General features: G+C 35.6%; 1 pseudogene; it reads right to left on the bottom strand.

Annotated features, from left to right (window-relative positions):
* Window positions 1-2210: 2210 nt before the first annotated feature.
* LOC103081770 (elongation factor 1-alpha 1-like) lies at window positions 2211-4670 on the bottom strand (annotated as a pseudogene).
* Window positions 4671-15496: the final 10826 nt, after the last annotated feature.

The raw sequence follows: 15496 nt of genomic DNA, 5'->3' as shown, positions 1-15496 counted from the left end.
GAATGCCGGGATGCACCAAAAGCTAGAAAACAGGAAAGTTTTAAGCTAGAAGAGGCAAGGAATGGATTCTTCTCTAGAGCCTCTCTCTAGAGCACATTTCTAACACCTCTTTGATTTTGACTAGGTAATACTGATTTTGGAATTTGAGAGAATAAATGTTTGTTTTTGTAAGCATCAAAATAGTGGTAATTTGTTACAGCAGCCACAGGAGACTAATACAATGCTAATTATTAAAATTGTGGCTGATAGGAGATATGGAGTTAACGATGAGGGAAACACATTCCTACAAGGAGGAGACATTTGTATTTTCTTCAGCCACGAGGTGGGTTCTATGTTTTGACAGATACACAGAGGGGCAATTTTGCAAGTATAAAGTTCCCAGGATAATCTGAGATTTGAACACTTCTGAGTGCATATACAAAAAACTCCATAGGAAATCTAGAGTCTCAATCCTTCCTGTCAGGACCCCTACCTTAGTGTAACATTTTGCTGGCAATGAGAATACAACCTTCTCTGGAGCTCTGCTTCTCTCATAATTAAGCCTCAGCCCAGATCCTGTATATTTTCTATGTTTCAGGTGCAGTAAATGAGAGTTCCTCTATATGCTGCCAAGGCCATCTGGGCTTCACACTTCAGTTTTAATTGGAGATTAATCATCCTTATCCTTTCTAAGGCTTCAATTGAATGCAGTAGTAGCCATTGGATTTCATAAAGTTATTCTTACTAATTCTTATGCAACTCTCAAATCCTAAGCCATTTCACTTTCCATATATTCCCTTTCACTGATATTTCATCTTAGTTCAACAGCAATGGGATTTTAATAATTATACCACTGCCACATGGGCTATTAGTGATTCAACTACCACTATTAATGAGGTCTTCACTGCCAACCAGCCAGCAAGCAATCCAGCTCTAAACTCCCATTTTACAGTTGGTTACTTTGGATGATTCCCGGCTTCAATTGTCTATTGGCCAGGTTCTCTGGGAAGCTGACTCTCAGACTGGGATTTACACACAAGACCTTCTTGTCAGGGGGTGGGGGTGGGAGTGGGAGTGGGGGGTGTTAACTCTCAGGATCTACATTTGTGTTTTTCAGGCCACGTAATAGAATTAGCCAAGGCTCCTCTCATCTGCTCTCCTGCCCCACCTTCTATGGCAGCCCTCCCTAAAGAACTGCCCCTCCCCACCAGTAAAGGCCCTGTTCCTGAGGTGAAGGCTTCTGGTAAGTGTAGTCCAAGGTCTCAGTGGGCCTGCTCTGAGTCACTCTTCCAGCTCTTAGATTGGTTCAGACTGTATAATTGCAGGATTTATAATGGCTGCAGGGCCTCTCCCATTTGGTTCTGTAATTAGCCCTCAGCCAGAACACTGTGAAAGTGAGAACCCAGGGATGTTCATTCCTTCTTCTCCTTCGACGATCCCTGCAGCATGATGAGGTAATGGGATTATAATTATGACATAAAACAGGCAGGAAGCAAACGGATAGGAAAAAGATGTTGAGGGTACAATATTTCCTCTGCAGGAAAAAGAAAGCACATTTTCTTAAATCTCCATCACTACCACCACCTCCTACCTCAGCCTCAGTTTAAAATCCTTTTTAAAAGAAACAATGTAGACATTAGAAGGTGAAGAGGCTGGGAAATAGCTAGATGATTTCTGGCTCTTATGTAAATTTGAGTCTCAGCTAGCATCAAAGATAATTCAGAAAGACTGAAAAAATGATGTAAAAAGAGAATTTAAAGCAATGCCTTCATGTTGTGAACTCTTCATAGGACAGAGTTTTGAGTTCTTTCATGATTGGAAAGTAGTAGTAATACAAGTAATCATTACTATTACACTTAGCAACAAATCCCTTGAAAGACATCAGGTTTCTCTAAATATTTTGTGTCCCACTGAAGTCTGGATAGGTAAAATAGCTATGATCAGCTTGAAAGTAGAGCCAGTGGTGGGGATCTTTCCCGTGAGCAAGGGAATGGGGGAGGCAGGAGCCACTAAGTCTTCAAACTGGGGTAGAAGTGGGGTCAATCTGTTTGGGGCAGGGGATTCTTTTCTCTCATTAAGTTTGTTTTAATGAGTTTCAAAATTTTGAGAGATTTTTGGTCCTTGTTTTTATTTAAAAAGTACTGATTTTAAAAACTAATGACTTACAACTGCCCCCCACAATGGTCTGTAAAATATCCTCCTCCCAAAGGTTTTACTACAGATGGTTATCATTAATCTCTTTTACTATTAAACTTAAATGGGCAATTAAAACAAACAGTTCTAAAACCATTTTTTCCAGCACTGATTAAGACTGTGGTGGCAGGTGTTACAGATAATTCACTTAACACCTTCTGAACTTTCTGAGCAGACTTGGTGACATTGCTAGCTCTAGCAGTCTTCCTGTCCAGTGCTTGGAAGATACCCACAGCAACAGTCTATCTAATATCAAGAACAGCAAAACAACCCAGAGGAGGCTAGTCAGAGAAACACTCAACACACATGGACTTCCAGATGATGGCTTTAGAGCCATCATCCAGCTTCTTAGCAGAATAATGAAAAATCCTCCTCCAGCTCAGCAAACTTGCAAGCAATGAGAGTTGTGTGACAAGCCGGCACAGGTACATTGCCAGCACTGATTTGGCCTAGACGATTCAGGATAATCATCTAAGCAGTGAAGCCAGCTGCTTCCATTAGTGGGTCATTATTGCTGTTATCAGCTATGTTGCCATAACGGATATCTTCAACAGACACGTTGAAGCCCATTCTGTCACCAGGAAGAGCTTTATTCAAAGCTTCGTGGTGCAATTTCAATGGAAATTTCTAGTCAGTAGTATCGTTGACTAGAGCAAATGTGACCACCATGCTGGGTTTAAGAACACCAGTCTCCACTAGACTCATAGAAACTGTACAAACACAACCAGTTTCGTAGACAACTTTGAGGAGCAGAGGAAAAGTCTTGTCATTTGGACAGTCTGGCGACGAGAGTAAGGCAGAAAGAGAAGTTGAACTGAGACCTGGTGACAACTAAGGCCATACTTGATACTAACTCAGCTGATGACTCTCAACCATCAACATGCTCAACACAGGGGTTGGGGGAAGAGTATTTTATTCCTGAAAGAAGTAGAGATGGTATCTAAGCAACACACCACAGTATCACTACAGTTGCCTAAATAAATCAAATATTAAAATCATGATGGTAATTATAATGATACATGTGGTATAAAACTAAATATCCACATATATCTTTATACAGTTTATAAAAGCAACTTGATGATTGATACATGACAGTATACCAAGAATGGTGAAGTTAAAATGAAAACTCCCTTTGACCAAGTAGAAGATTTTATGTGTATAAAATAACTCTGAAGCTAAATTACGAAGGGGAGAAGCAATGCCCCAAAGCCTAGGGAAGTAATGAATATTTTTATGAAGGTGAGCATGGGAAATATAAGACTATACTTGTTTGAAATTAAAATATCTATTACATTGTTTTTCAGTAAAGTTTTAAGTGTTTTGATGTTTTATAACAAAGTATGAAATATTTTGATCAAAATATTGTTCTTCCTCTATCAAATTAATTTCATGTTTATATCTTAATTGTTGCTATATATATATATTTTTGTTTGTTTGTTTTTTTGTTTTTTGCGGTATGCGGGCCTCTCACTCTTGTGGCCTCTCCCGTTGCGGAGCACAGGCTCCGGCCGTGCAGGCAGCTGCTCCGCGGCATGTGGGATCTTCGCGGACCGGGGCATGAACTCGTGTCCCCTGCATCGGCAGGCGGACTCTCAACCACTGCGCCACCAGGGAAGCCCTGTTGCTATATGTTTTTGTTTCAAGCATAAAGAAAATCAAATTATTTTTAATGGTTTTATTAGAAAGGAAATGCACTTAATTCCCTTATCATTTCATTTTACTGTTTATACTTTTGAAGATTATGTCTTTATTTAGTGAATAACCACACATTTTCATGTATTTGGATCTGAAGTATAATATTATACCCTCTGAGTACTGTAAGTCAAATTGTGACAAATCCAGCAACTGCCTGTTATCACAATGTTCTTATTATCTCCCAGGCAGGGGTCTTAAATAGACTCCCACCATTATCTTAGGTCTCTTTTTGTTGTTCAAATAAATTGTGTATTTTAATTGACAGATTTATCTGAATTATCAATGTTTATAACTTTTCCACTGTGGATATGTTTTACTGAATGTAGAGACTAGGAATTCCATTAGTATTATATCTGTAAATATCTATCTGCCTTTGACCTACTGAATCTCCTCAGAAAATGAGAACAAAAAATAGACAGTCCTAAAATTACATTAACCTAAGAGCTGTGTGACAAGCCAGCACAGGTACATTGCCAGCACTGATTTGGTCTAGATGATTCAGGATAATGTTTGCTTTTATATTATATTGCTAAAATAGCACAGGTATTAGATTTTCCAATAAAACTCTCATGAGTCAAAGATTGTAGTATCAAGCTTTTCAAATAAGTACAAGGTAAAATATGAAGAGGGTCAGGACTTATGGCATGATGCCCCTCTATCTTTCCTTTTCTCATCTGATATGGACTGGCCCAGATTAAAAGCTACATTTCTAAATTAGGTGGGCAGTAACTATACTGACACAAGAGCCAGGATCTGAAACATCTCAATTTTATACTCAGATAGCTAAATGGCTTACCTGACATTTTCCAGGAAGTCATACATCAAAAATTCACATATTGCAGAGTTATTTACTATAAGTAATCCTAGACGAATGGGTACTGTCTACTAAAAGCAAGTCATCAAAAGAGCACTCCCCAATTAATCTCTTGGACATAAACCTCAATCTCAGATTCTGTTTCCCAGAGTACCCAACTTCAAAGCCCACTTTTTTTTATTCTGATTTTTAAAATTATGAAACATCTCATAGATTTATATATTTTGGTAAAAAAACCCAAAAAAACAGGAAATAGAATTTTTTTCTTTACCAAAATCATGTGAAACTATTGTTCATGGTTAACGTGTACTTGTATTGAATTAATCCATTTCTCAGATCACTGACTTCTTATCAAAGATATTGGAATGTAGAGAGGTTTTTCAAAATAAATGTTATAGTAAATGTCCTATACATGGATGGCATATTTTTATTTAGTTTTTTAATACCCAGAGGTTATTTCCAGGTGTCATCTAGATAAGTAAATCATAAATAGTGGATTAGATCATTTCTTCAAATTCTGGATGATAATTGTAATTTTACTCACTAACTCTAGTACGCAGTATTGTTTTCTTTTTTACTATCTTTGTCGTGATTAGGGTCTCTGAGCTCTATTATTTACAATGTCCAGTTATTAGTGGTCTGTACTGTATGTGATGTATTTAGTCAAGAATGGCCTTTTTGCAACAGCTACATAAATTAATTCCAAAACTCACCTAGGGAAACATTAAAACATTTCCAACCTAGAAAACTCATATTTATGTCCTTATTCAAAAATTAGTCTTTCTCTTTTAATGTAATCCCACCATTTAAGAAACAAAACAAGGGCTTCCCTGGTGGCACAGTGGTAGAGAGTCCTCCTGCCGATACAGTGGACACGGGTTCGTGCCCCGGTCCGGGAAGATCCCACATGCCGCGGAGCGGCTGGGCCCGTAAGCCACGGCAGCTGAGCCTGCGCGTCCGGAGCCCGTGCTCCGCAACGGGAGAGGCCACAGCAGTGAGAGGCCCACGTACCGCAAAAAGAAAAGAAAGAAAAGAAAACAAAACAAAACCTTATCTCATCCAAAATACCTAAACTGTGGCATACAGCTTAGGGTCCCTCCTAACAGTTCTGATATTTTAATGAATCTGGAGAGAAAGATTAAGGCTTACCTACCTTTGATGGGTCCTGACTATCTGCCTCAGAGTTTATAAGGCAAATATTTTTTTTTTTTTTGCGGTACGCGGGCCTCTCACTGTTGTGGCCTCTCCCGTTGCGGACCACAGGCTCCGGACGCGCAGGCTCAGCGGCCATGGCTTACGGGCCTAGCCACTCTGCGGCATGTGAGATCTTCCCGGACCGGGGCACGAGCCCGTGTCCCCTGCATCGGCAGGTGGACTCTCAACCACTGCGCCACCAGGGAAGCCCCCAAAGGCAAATATTCTTAAATTTAAAAAGATGGATAAGTAAGGTGGTCCATTAGATTCAGGGAGAACTTCATTCTTAAGATTTACAGCTCTTGATCTTGGTGCTATCCCTCTTGGCTTCTTTCCCAGAACTTTTTACTGTCCAAGTTGATCGTCTGTCAAGGCTTTTGACCTAGATATAGTTGATTCTGAGAGTTTAACTCTTTCTGCCATTGAACGAATCACTTTAAATTTTATTAATTCTCTACTATGGTTTTTATGGTTTTAAGGAACTAGTTTTCTAAAGAAAAATACTATGATCAGGTAGTTTGTCTCTGTCCAGAATATATAATGCATCATGAACAGAGCAAGAAATTGGCTACTCAGAATCATTCTCATTAGTCCTTTCTCCAGGAATTTCTTGCACATTAATTCTGTCTCTGTTAAAAACTGCTGTAATAGAGAATATGAATGTCATGAAGCAGATTTAAGATACCAATTTCTTTGCAATTAAAGAAGAAAATTATTCAAGCAGTTCAGAATACCAGACTCTGGATGACCTGAGTAATAGATTAAAGTGGTAGTATCTTACTTTCTACATCTTTAAATCCTGTACTTTATCATTTTTCCATGGATAAGTTTAGTCCTCTATACCCCCAAATTGTGGCCACCAAAATCTCCATTATCTTTTATCACCAAAAAAATAGAAAAAAAAGAAATTAAGAAAGAAAGGGAAAAAAGAGAAGAGAAAAAAATTTTAGCCACATGTGAACATGTTATTTTAAGCTATTATCAAGGGATGTTGTCACTGAGATTCCTAATAGCTCCAGCACTCACTGAAAAAAAAAAAGTCATAATAACCCTAATTCATTGCTGGTGGGAATGCAAAATAGTATAGCCACTTTGAAAGACAGTTTGGTAGTTTTTTACAAAACTAAACACTCTTACCATACAAATCAGCAATCGCACTCTGTTATTTATTTACCCAAATGAATGGAAAACTTATGTTCACACAAAATCCTGCAAAGGCGGTAAACAGCAGCTATCTTTATTCATGAATGCCAAAACTTGGAGGTCCATCGTAGGTGAATGGTTAAGTAAATTGTGATACATCCAAGCAGTGGAATATTATTCAGTGCTGAGAAGAAATGAGCTATCAAGCCATGAAAAAACATGGAGGAACCTTAAATGCATATTACCAAGTGAAAGAAGCCAATATGAAAAGGCTACATATACTGTGATTCCAATGGTATGACATTCTGAGAAAGGCAAAACTATGGACACAATAAAAAGATCAGAGGATGCCAAGGGAAAAAGAGATGAATAGGCAGAGCACAGAGGATTTTTAGAGCAGTTAAACTATTCTGTATGATACTATTATGATTGATACATGTCTTTTCTTGAGGTATAGTTAATTTACAATATGTTAATAGTAGGTGTACAACATAGTAATTCAAAAATTTTATAGATTATACTCCATTTGAAGTTATAAAATATTGGCTAAATTCCATGTGGTGTACAGTATATACTTGTAGCTTATTTATTTTAAACATCGTAGTTTCTGCCTCTTTATCCCTTTCTCCTATCTTTCTCCTCCCTCCTTCCCTCTCCCCACTGGTAATCACTAGTATGTTCTCTATATCTGTAAGTCTATTTCTGTTTCATTACATTCATTTGTTTGTTTCATTTCTTAGATTCCACATATAAGTGATAACACACGGTATTTGTCTTTCTCTCTCTGACTTATTTCATTAAGCATAATACCCTCCAGGTCCATCCATGTTGTTGTAAATGGCAAATTTTCATTTTTTTAATGAGTAAGTAATATTCTATTTTGTATGTATATACCAGATCTTCTTTATCCATTCATCTGTTGGTGGACACTTAGGTTGCTTCCATATTTTGGCTATTGTAAATAATGCTGCTATGAACATTGGGTTATATGTATCTTTTCAAATTAGTGTTTTCATTTTCTTTGGATATATACTCAGGTATGGAAGTGCTGACTCATGTGGTAGTTCTGTTTTTAATTTTTTGAGGAACCTTCATACTGTTTTCCACAGTGGCTGCACCAGTTTACATTCCCACCAACAGTGTACAAGGGTCTACTTTTTTCCAGATCCTCACCGACATTTGTTATTTGTGTTCTCTTTGATGATAGCCATTCTGACAGGTGTGAGGTGATTACTCATTGTAGTTTTGATGATTAATGATGTTGATCATCTTTTCATGTCCTTGTTGGACATCTGCATATCCTCCTTAGGAAAATATCTGTTCATATCTTCTGCCCATTTTTTAATCATTTTTTTTTGTTATTGAGTTGCATGAGCTGTTTATATATTTTGTATATTAATCCTTCATTGGTCATATCATTTTCAAATATTTTCTCCCATTCTGTAAGTTGTCTTTTTATTTTGTCAATGGTTTCCTTTGCTGTGCAAAAGCTTTTACGTTTAATTAGGTCCCATTTGTTTATTTTTGCTTTTGTTTCTTTTGCCTTAGGACACACATCCAAAAAATATTGCTACAATTTATGTCAAAGAATGTTCTGCATATGTTTTCTTCCAGGAGTTTTATGGTTTTCAGTCTTACATTTAGGCTTTTAATACATTTTGAATTTATTTTTGTATATGGTGTGAGAAAATGTTCTAATTTCATTATTTTACATGTAGCTGTCCAGTTTTCCCAGCACCACTTATTGAAGAGACTGTCTTTTCCTGATTTATATTCTTGCCTCCTTTGTCATAGATTAATTGACCATAACTATGTGAGTTTATTTCTGGGCTCTCTATTCTGTTGCATTGATCTGTGTGTCTGCTTTTGTGTCAGTAGCATACTGTTTTGATTACTGTAGTTTGTAGTACAGTCTGAAGTCAGGGAGCATGATACCTCCAGCTCTGTTCTTTCTCAAGATTACTTTGGCTATTCAGGGCCTTTTGTGTTTCCATACAAATTTTAGAATTCTAGTTCTGTGAAAAAAATGCCATTAGTATTTTGATAGGGATTGCACTGAATCTGTAGATTGCCTTGGGTAGTATATTCATTTTAACAATATTAATTCTTCCAATCCATGAACATGGTATATCTTTCTCTTTGGGTCATCGTCAATTTCTTTCATCAGTGTCTTACAGTTTTCTGGCTACAGGTCTTTTACCTCCTTACTTAGATTTATTCCTAGGTACTTTATTGTTTTAAATGCAACGGTGAATGGGATTTTTTTTTCTTAATTTCTCTTTCTGGTAGTTCATAGTGTATATAAATGCCACAGAGTTAACACCTACCTTCTCATACTCTTCCAGAAAATTGCACAGGAAAGAATGCTTCCAAAACTCTACAAGGCCAGCATCACTCTGATACCAAAAACCGGCAAAGATATCACAAAAAAAGAAAATTATAGGCCAATGTCACTGATAAACATATGTGCAAAAATCCTCAACAAAATATCAGTAAATGAATTTAACAATATGTAAAAATGGTCTGGCACCATCATCAAGAGGGATTTATCCCAGAGATGTAAGGATGGATCAAAATCTACAAATCAATCAATTAAATACACCATATTAACACTGAAGAATAATAATCATACTATCATCTCAAAAGATGCAGAAAAAGCTTTTGACAAAATTCAACATCGATTTAAGATTAAACAACTCTCCACAAAGTGGGTATAGGGGGAACATAGCTCAACATTTTAAGCGCCATATATGATAAGTCAACAGCTAACATTATACTCAGTGGTAAAAAGCTTAAAACTTTCCTATAAGGTCAGGGACAAGACAAGGATGCCCATTCTCACCATTTTTATTCAACATAGTATTGGAAGTCCTAGCCAAAGCAATCAGAAAAGAAAAAAATATATATATAAAAGGTATGCAAATTGGAAAAAAAGTAAGACTGGACTGTTTACAGATGACATACTATACACTGAAAATCCTAAAGATGCCACCAGAAAACTACTACAGCTCATCAATTAACTTGGCAAAGTTGCAGAATACAAAATTAATATACATGTCATTTTACATTTGTCTTAACCCGTAGAATGTACAATTCACCAAGAGTGAATCCTAATGCATACTATGAACTTTGGGTGATAATGACATGTCTGTGTTCATTTATCAGCTGTTACAAAAGTACCACCCTGTTGGTGAATATTGATATTGGGGGAAATTGTGCATATGTGGGATCAGGGAGTGTATGGAAACTCTCTATATTTTCTACTCAGTTTTTTTTCTGTGAACCTAAAACTGCTCTTAAAAAGGGTTTATTTAAAAATAATAAAACAATTTTTAAATGCCATGTTAAAATTTCCATATACCACTCATTGATAGACACGCACACAAACACGTATATGCACTCACATTTCCAGAAGAAATCTCCCAATTAAAAAAATAATAGAAAAATGAACTTCTCTTAAGATTCTAAAAAAGTTACTATTAACTAGCATTTAGTGCAGAGGGTAACTTTTGAGTTTAACTTTTTCTAAAGTTTGGAGTCCCTGAATATTATTGTTAATCCAATTAATATTGCGTAAATAATTGGAGGTTTAACTCATAGATCTTTACTAGACAATTTCTAAACTGGTAAAAAGAAAAAAAGACCTCTATGTATACGTATGTTCAAACAAAAGTAACTCATTTAATTTATATCCAATATGAAGTCATTCACTTAATATTGAAAAGAAGAAAGAGTTTACAGAGTTATTTGGGGAAATAGAGTTGATTTACATTTGGACTGAAAAACTCAATCTTTAACACCGGGTCAGTATAAGGACAGTGGATTTATAATGTGCTCTGAAATCCTGAAACTCCCTATGGGGTTCTCACAGTTAGTGTATTTAACAATGGTTTGCAACTGGCCTAACCAGGTTAATAAGCCTAACTTATTTACAAGCTTTCTTGCATAGACATTTATGGTTCAAGCCAGAGACAGTGCAGTACACGAGTGCAAATAAAAACCCATGGAAAGCATGCACATGTGTTATCTCATGGCCCTACATTGCTTACCTGCACTCTCTTTCTTTTGCTGCTCGTATCCTTTGCCTTAAATAATTACCATAGTGAGTATATTCTGTAAAGTCTGGCAAATCCTTTCAAGTATCTGGCCTGTAGAAATCTTTGTACTATTCAATTCCACTTGCTCAGATAAATTAGTTCAGGACCCTCTCTATCAATTTTTACCACTTAAAAAAAAGTGTTCTATTTTTTATACTCTTCTTTCTTCCCTTCCTTCCTCCCTCCCTCCCTCCTTCCTTTCTTTATCTCTTTGTTTCTTTCTCTCTTTCTCTCTTCCTCTCTTTCTCTCTTGTTGGAATACAATGTCTTACACCTATACAATGCTCCATCTAATATAATTTTTCTGTTTGTTTGTTTTATATGACTACAGGTGTGTGCTGGTCCTTCTAGGGACAGACATGGTCCCAATTCATATACCTAATCTCACTCAGAAAAGCCTGGATGAGATCAATTTAACAGAGAGTTGCTTTTTCTAAAGGCTATTTTGAGTTTTTCTCTAGTTTTCAGGCAATTTGTCCTCACATTCTGGGCCCTTAACCCTCTCCAATTATACAACCCAAATAAAGGCTAAGTAGAGTAGGGGTATACCCTTTGGGAATGTTAATTCCCTACAATTTACCTAGTATCTTCACAGACTTAAAAAAAGGAAAGGAGTTGTTGAAAGAGCCTCTGGCTTTCCATTCTCACTTCACCTGTTCTCCTAAATCAAAATTTCAAGAGAGTAAAAGGAAGATTTAATTGTGACTCCTAGGTTTTGGCCTTCAGTACTTGGGTGAACATTGGTGACATTTTAAGATATAGGAAACATTGGTTGTTTATTGGCTAAGTACAGGGTTGAACAAAAGAATAAAGAGTTTGGGCAATAGTATGTTTGAGTTTCCTATAAGACATTCAAATAAAAATGACAAGTTAGCAGATGAATATTTGAGTGTTCCTAAGAATAGACATTATTCAATAGGAGCTTACCAAGATACCTATATTTGTTTTGAGTTTTTCATTTTTGTAATGTTATAATTAGATACCAAACATATTTTTCACACAGAAAACTTTCAATGTAAAATGAAATTAAGCAATAAAATTACTTTTTTTCTCTATCATCATCCTCCTTTTCCTCCTCCTCCTCCTCCTCATCATCTTTGTCTTAGCCAAGAGTGCATAAACCATAAGTAAAGTACTATTAATCTAAGTAGAACCAATGGTTTTCCCTTCTATTTCACTCCATCATCAATGAGGACTAGAAATGAAATAATAATGCACATAACACAATTTGACTTGAAACATTTTCTTGAAGAGAACAAATAAAATTTGTTCAACATTCATTGCTCCCTTTAAATAATTATTCTTTGTGGCTAATTCTTCTCTGTCGAAGTCTTTTATTTAGATTGCTTCTCCCATGCAACTGGTATAGAAAGATGGACCTACAAAGATGTATTGGAAGTTCAAGCAAGGACAGCATATGAGTGTAAATTGGAGAGTGAACAAGCAGCTAAATGGGACAAATCATGTGGTCTACTTTCTCTTACTAGTATATAAGATAAAATAGAAATTTGGGATTATAGTATAGATTAAAGAGTAACTTTATTTGAAGTATCTTTCTCTCTCAGTAAATGTGTGTGCATGTGTTTGTATGTGTATATATATACTCACATACATAAATCATACTTATCTATGCATATATATTTGTATTTATATTTTAGGGACCTATAACAATGGTCAGCTCAGGTTAAGTTTCATCCTGTATAATGATTAACTCACACAAGGCATTAGCAGTGTTGGCATTTGTTAGTTGAGGGTAGATCATTAGTTTCCTTACGTAACTTCTCTCTCAGTAACAGATAACTTTCCAGGGTATATTTTCTCTGATGAAAAATTTCATTAGAGCCTTAGAGTCATCGTCAATGTAAATTAGAAAATTATGAGTTTCATATAAAGAATTCAAGTGAGAATAATTATTTTAAACTTAAAAATTATATATTTATTTAATTTCTACTCAGTTAGGTATGAATCACAACTAACCAATAATTGGGAGTTACTTATGTTTTATCAGAAAATATTCCCAGGCTTCCAGTCACTTTGCATGATATTAATGATGGCTTTTATATCACAGAGCTGACCAATTATTAGGGGAAAGTTTTATAAAATCTGCAATAAAGTATCAGAAGTAATATTCTAAGTGAGGATTTATAAAAAGAATGAGGTACTGATTGACATTTATACACTATTGATAACTATGTATTAAATAGGTAACTAGTGAGAACCTACTGTGTAGTTCAGGGAACTCTACTCAATGCTCTGTGGTTACCTAAATAGGAAGGAAATCCAAAAAAAAAGGGGAGAGATATATATATATATATGATTCACTTTTCTGTACAGTAGAAACTAACACAACATTGTAAAGCAACTATACTCCAAAAAAATTAATAAAAAAGAATGAGGTACTGATGAGAATAAGAACAAATATAATGTCTTGTGGTTGGGACTCACAATCTTTTCTTAATCTTTTCTTTATTGAGATGACCAAAAAATTGAGAACAAAGTTTATTATAGAAAAACATCTAAGCACTTACCACACTATGTTATCTTTCATATTTTATATAGTGAAAATAACCTATACTTTTAAAGGTTGCTGTGCTAACTATAAAATTACAATTGAGTAAACTGGCTCAGAGAAAAGATAACTGTGCATTTTTCCCATTAAAGAGCAATATGCTCACGTTATCAGAAATCAACTCAAAAGAGATGTTCATAGGAGCAAAAAAAGAAAGAAAGAATAGAAATAAAGCAAATCTATTATGTTCTCGAAACAAACTGTGGAAATAGCTCATGGCAGAAGGATATGAGAAAACTGCCTAGCCCCCCAAGCGAACATGTTCTCCAATGCCCACTTCAAATTTAGCCAGGTGAAAATGGGGAAGGTTAAAAGAAAAAAATCTTAGGAGGCAGAGACAAAAGTCACAGAGGAATATCATGGGGAGACCCCTCATCCACTGGGAGGAGTACCTGCAATGCAGGGGGAGCTTCTTAACTACCCAGCAGGATATCAGTTTTGCTATAAACCAGTGACTTCTGTGTCTTCCACTCTTCCTTTTTTTTTTTTTTTTTAAACGGGACCATGTTTTGGGTGTTCAGAAGGCAGATAATTTGTTGTTGTTTTTGTTGTTTATTTTATGAAAGTCTGGACCAGGTGTACCTGATATACAGGTTTCTGCACATCATGCAAAGATCCTGTACTTGAAGAACATCTCTGAAACAGTTTATTTTGTTTGGGGTACAAAACTGAACCACGTGAGTTGTGACCAGAGGATAGACTACAGTATTTATTGCTCTGGTTTTATAAAGAGTTCTGCTTTTCTCTTTCAGGACTCATGGGATTACCCTTTCTGGCTCCCTTTCAGTGAGGGAGATATATAACTAGTTATATTCAGTGAACTGTTAGTGGAATTAACAAGATCCACTTACAAATAGCAGCATTTGAGTGTGTGTGTAAGATTTTCCAGAGAGCTCTCTTACTCTGCTAAGGAGAAGACCGATATTTGGTCTGGTGACTGTTCTTTTAGCTGGAGTCCTAGAGTAAGGAGAAGTGAGAGAGTAGCCTGGTTATGAACATGTAGTGTGAACAGTAACTAAACTTTTGTTATCTTAAGCCATCATTTTAAAATTGGTTGTTATTGTAGATTCAGGAATAGGCCATAGCCTGAATAATAAAGAAATAAATTATTAGAGCATTTCACATTAATTATTTCACTGAATTATCACAATAACATAATTAGTAAGTTTTTGATAATTCTAATTGTGGGTGAAAAATAAGATTTCAGAATACATAGTCCTTAATTTTTAACCATGTGTCTTATTTCTTACCTTTTATTAAATACTGTGATAAATCACAATGTTTAATTTTTAAGTCCATCTTTACACAATTCTTAGGTTGCCTATCTTTACTTTTACTGCTCAAAGAATGCTGAAAACAACAAGATTATAGTAAAATAGCATATTTTTATGGTATTTGTATGAGTTCCTGCATAGAAATGGAGAATAGATGTTAGTATATTACCCAGGAGCCAAACTTTAAGGATACTCTAGAGCTAAATGAAGATATAATATATCAATATTCCAAAATATCCATCTAAATATTTCAAATTAATCTTTTCCTTTGTTTAAGCCATGCAGTATATTTTATTTGGAACATACCAGTACTCTTGCAATAATACTTTTGTAATATGTTGTGATAGTGAATGTATATCCCTTTGTATTCTTTAGGGTAGTTAGCAATGTAATTTTTACAACGATTTGTCCTTTCTTTATAGCATAAATAACACAAGGGAGTAGATTTTAAAATCAGACTCACAGAAATCAGATGTCTCACTCAGAATCAAACTCTACTAATAGATAAAAAGCTACAGGTAATTGCAAAACACAGGCA

Source organism: Lipotes vexillifer, unplaced genomic scaffold, assembly GCF_000442215.2.
Source record: "Lipotes vexillifer unplaced genomic scaffold, Lipotes_vexillifer_v1.1 scaffold879, whole genome shotgun sequence".
In the NCBI taxonomy this organism is placed as follows: domain Eukaryota; kingdom Metazoa; phylum Chordata; class Mammalia; order Artiodactyla; family Lipotidae; genus Lipotes; species Lipotes vexillifer.
The sequence above is the reverse complement of the archived record's forward strand: the minus strand, read 5'-3'. Positions and strand labels throughout refer to the sequence as shown.